Raw genomic sequence first — 11,544 nt, forward strand, 5'->3', positions numbered from 1 at the left:
ACTGAAGTTGGAAAAGTCCTCCAAGATCATCATGTCCAACTGTTGTCCCAGCACTGCCAAGGTCACCCCTAAACCACATCCCCATGTGCCACATCTACATGTCTTTCAAATTCCCCCAGGGATGGGGAATCCACCACTGCCCTGGTGCTTGACAACCCTTTCTGGGAATAAATTTTCCTTAGGATCCAGTCTAAACCTTCCCCTGGTGCAACTTGAGGCCAACGGAGCTGGAAATGATTCAACCCATAAAACACCGAATTTGTGCCGTGGAGAAAACTCCTGACTGGGGAAGGCAAAGGGGTGAATTTGCTGCCAGTTAAGAGCTAAAATGGATCAAATGGTCGGAGTTGACCTAATGGCTCATGACTTCCAAAAAGGGTGACCCTGCTGGCCTGCTTTGTACCACTCTGGGGACTGTAGGTGGGGAATAGAGCCCCTAAAATCCTTCAAGCTCCAGCTCCAGAAGAGACACCCAGCCTAACAAACACCTCTTTTTTTTTTTTTCCTGGGCACCTGTGGAGACTTTGTGGTCCAAAGGCCATGGAATCATAGAAACATTAAAGTTGGACAAGACCTCCGAGGTCATCAAGCCCAACCTTTGATGGAACACCACCGTGTCCACTAAACATACCACAAAATGCCACATCTACTCATTTTTTGGGCACTTCCAGGGATTGTGACACTTCCAGAGCCCGTCCCAAAGCTTGACCACTCTTTCAGTGAACAAATTTTTCCCAACATCCGACCTGAACCTCCCCTGGCACAGCTTGAAGCCTTTTCCCTCTCTCACGTCCTGGTGTGGAAACAAACACCACTGGAAGTCCCAAAAGAATTTTACCATCTAATCTGATATTTCCCCACCAGATGAAGCTGGAATTTACTGATCCACACCCAGTTTGCAGCCCCCAAGACCAAGCTCCATTCTCCTGGTGTGCTGATGTCAGGAATCAGCTCTCCTGGCTGCAGGCAGAGCAGCCACGTAAGTGTTGGACACCTCATTCCGGACAGAGAAGTTCCTGGACATCTCATTCCTGGCCAGATTCCAGGGACAGCTGCCAGCTAGCTGCACACACTGGTGGAAAGACCACAGAGGAGATGCTGCCTCACTACACCCTGCAGCAGGAAAGCAGCTCTGCTCCGGGCCTGCCCCCAGCTAGAAAGTGGAATTTAATGATTTTAATGATTTTAAATCCAATTGTCATCTCCCAAGCATCCTGACCTTCCCTGCTTCCAAGAGGGAGACCTCAAAGTCGTTCCCCATCTTACACAGCTCTGCTGGATGTGGAAGACATGACTTAGAGAAATCCTGCCAGTAACTGGTGTCCTCAGGAAACATTTGGGAATGTCCTTTGCATTATATGCTGCTCTACCTTGCTGGATAATTCCAGGGCCTGTTCCAAAGACATGTCTTGCTCTGGAAACAATTAACAGCCACTCTTCCTCCAAAAAAAAAAAAAGAAAAGTCAGAGATTCCTTGTACCTTACCATGAAATTGGGAGAGAGAGAAATATTTCTTGTCTTTGTAAGAGCTGCTCACTCTGCTCTGGAGTGAAACGAGGCCACAATTTCCTTCCCTCAACAGGCAGCTGCTGTAGGTTTAGGCAGGGCTTAAAATCCATCCCTCTTCAGGTGGAAATTCCTTAGTTTAGCAAGGCAAGACCTGCAGGGATCAAGCCTTTCAATAATCCTTTATGAAGTCGGGGACAGAGGTAGGAGGAAAGGAAAGCTCAGAGACAGGGAAAGCGGGTCTGAAAGCAGAACCAAGCTGAGGAACAATTGCTCTGAGTGGGACTTCATGATGTTGATTCCTTGCAGAGGGGATCCATGAGGAGCAGGAGGATGTGTTAGAGGGGATGGGTTAGCAAGGAGGAGGTGACAAGGTCATTATTCCCTCAGGGACAGGGGAGGGGATAATTACCCTTTGGGAAACAGTGAAAGGCTAGTGCAGGGTCAAGAGTCAGATAATTGTGCTGTAAAACCAGAATCTGTGATTTTCAGCATGCAGTGGATCAGTGATTCATCAGGATAACCAGTGGTAGATATTTATTAAGGACTGGGACAGAGGGAATGTTTGGTGGAAAATTATTCCCCAATAAATAAACTGCTTCTGACCTTCCCCACTTTCTGCGACAGCAGAAAACTTTCCAGTGCCTCCTGGGCCTCAGGGAGCCTCTGGTTTGCACAAGCTGGTGTCTCACTGCTGCCTCTCAGCCCTATGAAAACTGCTTTCTCCTCTTGGCACTGTCCCGAGGATGTGTCCAAGTCACTTCAGTCATCTCTGCTTGAGTCACCCCCGGTGGAAAAACGAGACGCAAAATGATTAATCTCCTTCCCCGGGGCACCGGGATGATGTATGGGAAGGGAAAAGCCTGTGTGGTTCAGGTGGCATGAGGGATGTCAGGATTCTGCTCTCACTTCTGCACCTAAGACAGCTTGAGAGCCTGGGCCACGTCCTTGGGCCCGGCTTTATGGCATCTCCTCTGGTTGCATCTGCACTGGAAACCGTGACAGCTGGTGAGTCACCTCAGCAGTAAATACAACTGAACCGCTGCATGAAACCCTTTGATATCCTGAGGTGGAAAAGGGCTTCCATATAAAACCCCCGAGCATCAAAAAAAGGAATTAAATCCGGTCCTGGGGTTGTGTTTCTTAAGGGGTTACACTCAGAGCATAAAAAATCCCAGAGCAGCAGCTCTTGGCTTTTAAAACACGGTCGTTGACCTTTTTCTTCATCCTCTGTGACAAGTATAAAAGATGCCAACAGGAGTTAGTTCAGATTTAGCTAAGCTTTACTTAGTTAACTTTGAGCAGACCAAGCTTGTGGTTATTTTGGCAAAGGAAACAATCTTTTAGTTCTTTTATTTCTGAATGTCTATGTTGTGGTTGCTCCCTTAAATAGCCAATTTACGCCAAATATTTCTTGGATATCTTCTTCTGTCCGTGGTGTTATCAAGTGTCCACTTCCTATGAATGCTTGAAATCATCCTCCTGCTGGACCACGAGGAAGTGGAAGGGCAGCATGTTGTGTCCAGCTCTCACAGAGCATCCAGTGTCACAAGGAACATACAGGATATCCTGGATTTTGGGCATCTACAACACAGACATGGAGAGTTGGCCTGGTCATAATAGAATCCCAGAATGGTTTGGGTGGAAGGGACTTAAGAGCTCATCCAGTCCCATCCCCTGCCATGGGCAGGGACACCTTCCACTAGCCCAGGTTGCTCCAGCCTGGGCCTGGACACTTCCAGGGACAGATCAGCCACAGCTTCTCTGGGCAACCTGTACCAGGGCCTCTCCACCCTCACATCCAAAAATTCCTTCCCAATATCCCATTTAAGTTTATTCTCTTTCAGCTTACAGTCATTCTGCCTTGTTCTGTCCCTCCATCTCTCATCCCAAGTCCTCTCCAGCTCTCCTGGAGCCCCTTTAGGCCCTGCAAGGGGCTCTCAGCTCTCCCTGGAGCCTTCTCTTCTCCAGGTGAACCCCCCCCAGCTCTCCCAGCCTGGCTCCAGAGCAGAGGGGCTCCAGCCTTTTGAGCATCTCCATGACCTCCTTTGGACCTGCTCCAGCAGCTCCAGATCCTTGTGCTGTTGTCCCCCAGACCTGGAGGCAGCTCTGCAGGTGGGGTGTCCCAGGAATGGAGTAGATTGTGGGAATCACTTCCCTCACCCTGCTGGCCACCCTTCTTCTGATGCATCCCAGGATCTGGTTGGCTTTCTGGGCTGGAAGTTCACATTGCTGTGTCACTCAGCCCATGGATACATTCACACATATATATATATATATATAAACCTATAGAAATGCAATTCCCAGCCCTTTCCCGTCTCTGGTGCAATGGCTTTGGGATGGAATTGTGGGGAGGGCACAGGGAATGCCACTGCCCACCCTCCAGGGCTCACACCATGCATTTGTGCAAAAGACCCAGGAAAAGTTTTCCTTGATGAAAAGAGAGGCTTTCCCAGCATCTTTTTATTCCTGGTTAAACTGAAGGTAAAGCAATCTGCTGTCAGGCAGCAGGACTTTCTCCAGGCAGGCTGACCTTTTTCAGAGGAACATTTTAGCAAGTGGAAAACACTGCCAACTAATACCATTAAATTAGTGAGCAGACAACAATTTTCCTTGAATTTCTCGCTTTCCCTGCCCTCAAACCCGCGTCTGAACTTCGCCGTTATCTGTTTGAAATCAGACGTGTGCCCTCCCTCTCCTTTTCTTTCCACAGCCTGGAGGAACAAAATAATAATAATAATAATAATAATAAACCCCTCATGTGTTTAGTCTCATCTCCTTGGTTTTGTTGCTGGTCAGTCTGGTGAAGTACTGAGCCGGGAATGCGGGGCTGTGGTGTCGGCGTTCGTCAACGTAAATACGAGAGAATGGAAAAACATTCCAAGAGCTGGATTCACACTTACACTAAGGTCCCTTTTTACTGCTTTGGCAGCGGAAAGAGCCCAAGAAGTGGGTGGGCATGTCATTCCCACTGTGTTCCCATGTTTACAGCACAAGTACTTTCTCACTTTTCAACAGCTCTCCTTAAATTTGCTGCGATGGCCCAAACTGGAGCTGCTGCTGCAGAGCTTCATTCATCAACCAGCTCCTGCTTTGTTGAGTGGCCATATTTAAATCCCTACCGGTAGCAGGGGAGCAACTGAACTCATGCAAGCAGGGAAATCTTGGGTCATGCACTATTTAACGTCCTCCAGATGAAGACCAGGGTTCCCGGGGCTCCTTTCACAGAACTTCAGATGCTGCAACATCGTTTTTTTCAGAGTTGGCTTCTCCTTTCCCAGTCAGGGGAGGTGTTATGAGCCCATTCAGTGGCATCACCATCTCTTCCTAAAATACCTGAAGTAGGTCAGAGAGTCTGTGCCCAAGAACTTAATTTCTCTTTGTTGGGATGGTGAGGATCCAAGGGTGTTAATTCCACGACTCACCACCAACCACTGGATTTCCCTCAAGTTTAGCTGATAACACCACACCCACCAGCCTTGACCAGATTTTGGGAGGTCCCCTGAGCCTCTGTTGTGTCCCACCTTGGTCTGTCCAGCTTCAGGGAAGCTGGGCTGCCAAGGAGCAGCAGGAATGTGCTCACTTGAAGAAGGAATTGCCCTTGGAGAACAGGTTTTCCAGGGGATGTTTCAAACCCATTGGGTTTTTCACTGGGCAGGAGCAAAGGAGAAGTTTGTAACCAACCAGTCACTTGTCTCAGCAGCACAGTGGCAAATAAGGGTAAAGATGAGGAGTCACCTCCAGGGTCTCCTGCTCAGGGAAGGGAAAGGTAAGAAGTGGTGGGAAGAGCTGGAATCACTGTCTGTGCTGCTGCTGGAGCCCAGCCTGGCTGCTGTCCCACAGCACAGGCAGAGTTCCCAGAGCCCTGCCAGCAGCAGAGGGATCACAGCTCTCCTGGTGTCCCCAGGATTGGCCTATGCTGGACCTCAGGTTTGAGACCTCAGGCCAAAGCTGCCTCTGGCTCCCACTGGGGAACTTCCTCAGGCTCAGCACAACAGACAAATTGTGTGGTAGACCACAGGAAAGCTGGGAAAGACAAAACTCCACTTCAGCTGTGCTGTCATCAGCGGGCCCTGGGGAACGTGGCTCTTGTGCAGAGCTGATTCTTGGACAAACCCCGTGATTCCCAACCTTCCGTGGCCAACGGAAATCTGAAATCTTTCCATGTTTCTCCAAGGCCACTGAGGACTCTTGTTATCAAGCCTGAGACTGGAAATGCCAGACAAGTGTTCCAGGGAGCTGCTGGAAGGACCACCAAGGCTCTGCAGCCAGGGAGCAGATGCCACACTTCCATTGCAGCATCGCTTGTCCCCTTGCAGACGCAGCATCCGGATGCTCCCAGCTATGTTTTATCCATCTGCAGCTCTTTCCCTCACCTGTCATCATCTCCAAGTGCTTGGCATCTGTGACACAAGCAGCTGAGCTCAGGACAGAAGGAACTGGATGGAAATCATGCAGTTGGTTTACGTTGGAGATGATTCCGAATAATCCGAAAAGCCCTTGGCCTTAAAACGCAGAAATCCTCTTCTTTTTTTTCCTTCCCTCGTGGCTTGCAGGAGTTCAAAGACCTCAGAAAGCATCTGCTAAAACACTCTGGACTGACTTTAGACTCCAGAGCAACTGTTAATAGACCTTAATTCCAAAAATAGAGAATGAGCAGATTCTCCCTTTTGGATGTTCTGGATAGAGATCAAATTCGGAGCCTGGGACGAGCAGGACTCCTTGAGGTCCTCCAAGTCCGGTGTCCTGTCACCTCAAACCCCCAAATGAAAACCCCTCCTATGCTCTGTACATATCACAAGCCACAAAAAGCTTCCCTGCAGCCTGTCACAGCCCCTGTTGCAGACATGGAAAGGCTCCAAGGTTCAGACAGAGGAGGGGGAGGAGATAAGAGTCAGAACCGAGGCAAAGTCCCCGTGGTTGCAAACAGTCGTCCTGGAAAGTTGTTATTCCCTCCCCACGTCACCAAAAAGGAAGAATAAGTTAAAAAAAGCCCTAAACAAAAAGCCCAGAACCTTGCAGGAAAGCAGGACGAGGTTGTGAGAGAGGGAACCCTGAGGAAGGGGAGCATCGACACCTCCAGGGCTCAGCTCCTCATGAAGAACAAAGTCCTGAACTTCCCAACCTTTTTATTTTCCCTGTTCCACTTCAGTCTCCAAACCAGGAATTCCCCAGTCAGTGACTCCAAGAAGCTGCTTTTCCATCAGAGATTTTTCCATGGGTGTTTCAAGATCTTCATGCATTAAAATTCTATGTATTAAATATGATGCTGAAGAGAAAACACCTCTTGCAGAGAACAAATTGATGGTGACTGTACCATGAATGGGTTTTGTATTATTTCTTCTCTTTTTTTTTATTTTATTATTTTTCTTTTTTTTTGCATTCTTTTTTCTCTTTTAGATTTCACCTGCTGGACTTCTCTGAGTTCCTAATTTTAGATTATGATTTAGCTAAATCATTCATGACTACGCTTTTAACCAAATATTTTGCTTTTTTTTTTGTAATTATGGACAAAAAGGTCAAGTTTCACGACAGAGGACAGACAAAAACCATCTCATTTCTGTTGGTTCCGAAAAGAAAATTTTGATTTGTAGTTTTTTGATTTATAGTTTTTTCATTCTCAGCAAACTTTGACCTGTGACAGGGGGTTGGAATAAGATGATCTTTAAGGTCCCTTCCAAGCCAAACCATTCTGAGGTTCCATGATTTGTGTCCTGGGGGTGTTTGATTCCTCAGCAGTGCCCAAGATTCCCAGAGGAATCTCATGGAGAAATTCCTGTGTAAGAGGATGTGTCAAAGTCCTGGTTGCCAACGATGACCAGAAAAATTCAAATTCATGTAAAATCTTATTAAAACTGCCCAGATTTCCAGGACAAAACAAAAATTATGTCTGTGGGAAACAACTTCTTTTCACTGACCTAAATCTTTCTGTTTTCAATTATTTGAGATTTTCCCACTCACCTCTGACAGAGAAATTTGTGACAACAGAGCAGGACTCACCCACAAATCCTTCTTTGGGATTTTGCTCTTCACAGGTCAGAGAACTCTATTTAATTAGACATATTTTCTAATAATCATCCTATTTATAACGTCTCTCATTTCAAAAAGATGTTTAATTGAACATCCAGGCCCACAAAAAAAAGTGGGAACAAAAGGATTTTTAAATTTTCAACCTTTTTTTTTTTTCTGGAGAGAAATAAGAAAAACTAATGCGAAAAAAAATTAGGAAAGAATGAAATCTCCTTATTCTTAAGTTGGTTTTTTTTTTTTTATGTGTGAGTAAATATTGGCCATTTGAATTATTTTCATACTATATTCACATATCTGGAATATATTGGCAACTTGAGTTATCTTTATACAGCATTTACACATCTGGGATGACGGAGAAATATTTCAATAATTAAAAGAAGAAAGAAAATTTAGAGAGGAACGGACTCAAAAGGAAAAATTAGATGGAAAAACGAGCTAAAGAGTCTTAAACAATGCCTTATGATCAACCAGATAAATTAAATTACCTGCAAATCAAGAATATTCATAGAGGAAAGAGAAGAAAACGCACCAGTGCCACAAAATGAGTTGAAGAGGTAAAATGAAGTGTTTTCTTGCTGCAGCATTTAATTATTTAATGCTGTTTGTTCACTTGAGGAAATATTTTATTTCCAATGCTTGGAATTGCTTTGTTTTCCAGCAGAAGAAGAAGGATATTGTGATGTACAGTGCCAAGAAACTCATTTTTCCTTTGCTTTGAGGCCCTTCTGCTCCTGTTGGCCGGGAAGGGACGAAGTGCCCTGGTGGTGGTGGGGGTTTGGATATTTGGGTGGTGTTTCCACGTGGTTCTACTTGGGGTGAAAACACCACCGAGTTTGATTGCCCACTTATTTTGATCTTATTGATAAACAACTAAACGGTGTCACCTGGAAAGGAAAGGCGGGAAAACGAAATGAAACTCTGACCTAAACTGCAAATCGACCCAGATTTGATCCATTATGAGCAGGTGGAGGCAACTGGGGGGTGATTTTCCTTCAGGGGTTCAGGTAGTAAAATCCAGAGCAGGGTTTTGTCCTGGTGCCAAAAATTTTATTTCTCCAGCCTTTTTTTTTTTTTTTCTGATACGAACAAAGAGGAAAAAAAAAAAAATAAAAAAAATCAATTTTTTCCCCTGAAATTCCAGCAGGGTAGAACTTTATTCTTCGTTTCAGAGTCAGGACCATGAGGTTTTTATTTGGAAACGCCACGAGAAGCAACGTTTCTCTGTGATACCTCCAAATGAAGAACACATGGCTGCAGGAAGGGCCTGGAATGGGATTATTCCCCCATAAACACTCCTGCTAAAGACAGTTAAAATCATGGTTCAGAGGAAGGTGGCTGAGGGGAAGGACAGCAAACCATCAGCTGATTTACATCATGCCACCTGGGAGAAGTGATTACAGGAGGTTTAATGCTCCTCAGAGGCTTGGATGCCTCTGAAGGTTTCCATATCTCCTGCAAAATTCCTGAGGTGGAAGGAAAAAAAAAAACCCTAAAGGGAGATCAAACAACAAAAAGTGATCTGCAGGTTTGGAGACGGGTGGGAGATTTTACTGGATGATTTTATGAAGGAGGGGAAAACCTGCTGAGGGCTTGTTCTCTTCCTGGTTTTGTTCTGTCCCCTTTCCCAGGCCTCTGGTTGTCCTCACCCTTGTCCATGATCCATTGGAATGGTCGTCACCCCATGGAGGAAATGTGTGGGAGATGTTTCACTGCTGGGACTTTCTCAGCTGGAATGAGCAGATAAAGAAAACCAGGGCAGAACTTGGTGTGATTTCTCTGCAGGGACACAGAGAGTGCATCGCCAAAATTTAGCTATGGGGTTTTCCCTGTCTGTGGTGGGGGGGTGGAAGGAGATGATCTTCAAGGTCCCTTCCAAACTATTCTAGGATTTTATGATTCTAATTTAGTGGGGTGGGTGTAGCCTTGAGGTGGGATCCTGATGCTGCTTAAACCCCCTGAGCAGAGCAACCCTGCTCAGGCGGGTTCACCAGCCCTTGAGGGAGGATTTACTGCCATAATCCATGTGGGGAGAGAATAACTAGAGCAGATTTGGGATTAAGGGCTGTAAAATCTTTGCTTGGGCTCTCCTCTGCTTCCCCCCAGGTGGCTGCAAAGGAGTGTGGGGATATCAGAGAGAGTAAACTAAGACTTCTGTGGTCTGGGGAGGTGTTGTCACCATCAGGGGAGGGGACCCAGCAGGATTAGCAAAAACCAGTGAGGGTGAGGGATGAAACAGAATGTTCTGAGTTGGAAAGGACCCACAAGGGTCTTTAAGTCCAACTCTTAACTGAAGGGCCCATATGGGGATCAAACCCACAAATTCGGTGTTATCAGCCCCGTTCCCCAACCAACTGAGCTAATCCCAGGGTCACAGAGCAGTGAAGACAAGCTGGACCCAGAGGGGAGAAATCACGTGAAAACAGAGCTGGGAAAGGGATTAAACATCTCCTTTGGTCATGGAAATAGTCTGAAATCAACCTCCTTGAGGGTGGGTGGGAAGAGTTGTACCTACAAAGACATCAGGATATCATGGCAGAGATAAATCACAGGCAGCAAACAGAGCTGGGGCATTTTTGGAGGACTGCAGAAGCTGAACCATCAACGAGGGTGGGCTGGAGAACCAGGGGAGTGATGTCAGGGAGCAGAAAGGTGAACTTCATTCCCTGCTGGGCCTGGGAGAGCACACCTGGGATGCTGCACTCACTCCTGGACACTTCATTAGCACAGAGATCCGGATGAGCCAGAGGAGGCTCAATAATCCTGATGAGTCCCTTCCAGCTCGGCATATTCCATGATTCTATGACTCTTAGGCATGTTGGGGGGAACCCAACTTCATGATTTATGGGCTGAGGGAAACGGCCTGTGAGTCATGTGCAGAGATGAATGGCTTGGCTCTGAAAGCAGAGCGCGGGGAGCCTGGTAACGGCCCACAAACATTCGAGGAGACCTTCTCAGGAGGCAAAGAGAGAGAATTTATTTATCCCGGGGCAAGGGGGTGATGTTTGGACGGGGGAAATTTTGAAAACTGACTTGCTGGAGCAAGAGTGACTCGTGATGGAGCAGGAGTGGTGGGAATGGTGGGCATGGCTGCTGTGTCATCACTGCTTGGTAAAGGTCAGGATAACGGGAAAGCGTTATTTGGTGTTTCTGGGAAGTGAGGGAAGGCTGGAGTTTATTGGGGTCATAAACCTGTGGGAATGAGTCGACACCTCGGAACTCTGGGAAGAACAAACAGGGAAGAAACTCAGCGACTTCCCAGATAAGATGATCTGGGAACACACCTGAATCGCGGGATCGTTAAGGCTGGAAAAGCCCTTTGACATCATCAAGTCCAACCGTCAACCCAACGCCACCGCCACGGTCACCGTGAACGGCGTCCTCAAGTGCCACATCCACGTGGGTTTTGAACACTTCCAGGGATGGGGACTCCACCACTTCCATGGGCAGCCTGTGCCAATGCCTGACAACCCTTTCCATGAAGAAATATTTCCTGCTGTCTAAACTAAACCTCCCCTGGAGCAACTTGAGGCTGTTTTCTCTCCTCCTATCACTCGTTACCTGGGAGAAGAGACTGATCCCACTTCACTCCACCCTCCTTCAGGTAGCTGAAAGATGGTGGAGAAAACCAATATCTCTCAACAGTCTCTCCCTTTTTTGGGCTTTGTCAGAGTGGGATGTTGCCAAATCAAAGTGCTATAAAAAGGAAAAAAGCGGCTTAATTCCATTTTCGAGGAGCTCCAAGGATGTTAACGACGTAAAATTCCCACTATCCCAACACAGGTGATCACTGGCAAGTAAACACGTGCAATTGGGCTTAAACCCACTGCATTTTATGTCTTAAAATGTGGTCCCTCTTGGATGCCTTTGCTCCAAGGAACTCGCCTTTCACTTTCGCTTTCGGGAAGCTGTTAGTCGTTAAATATTAATGATAATTTCAAATATCAGTTATCATTCATCTGTCACCACAAAGGGAGAGGGGAGGTTGGCACTGGGACAAGCTGAGATAAT

The sequence above is a fragment of the Pseudopipra pipra genome, chromosome 1, assembly GCF_036250125.1.
Source record: "Pseudopipra pipra isolate bDixPip1 chromosome 1, bDixPip1.hap1, whole genome shotgun sequence".
Classification (NCBI taxonomy): domain Eukaryota; kingdom Metazoa; phylum Chordata; class Aves; order Passeriformes; family Pipridae; genus Pseudopipra; species Pseudopipra pipra.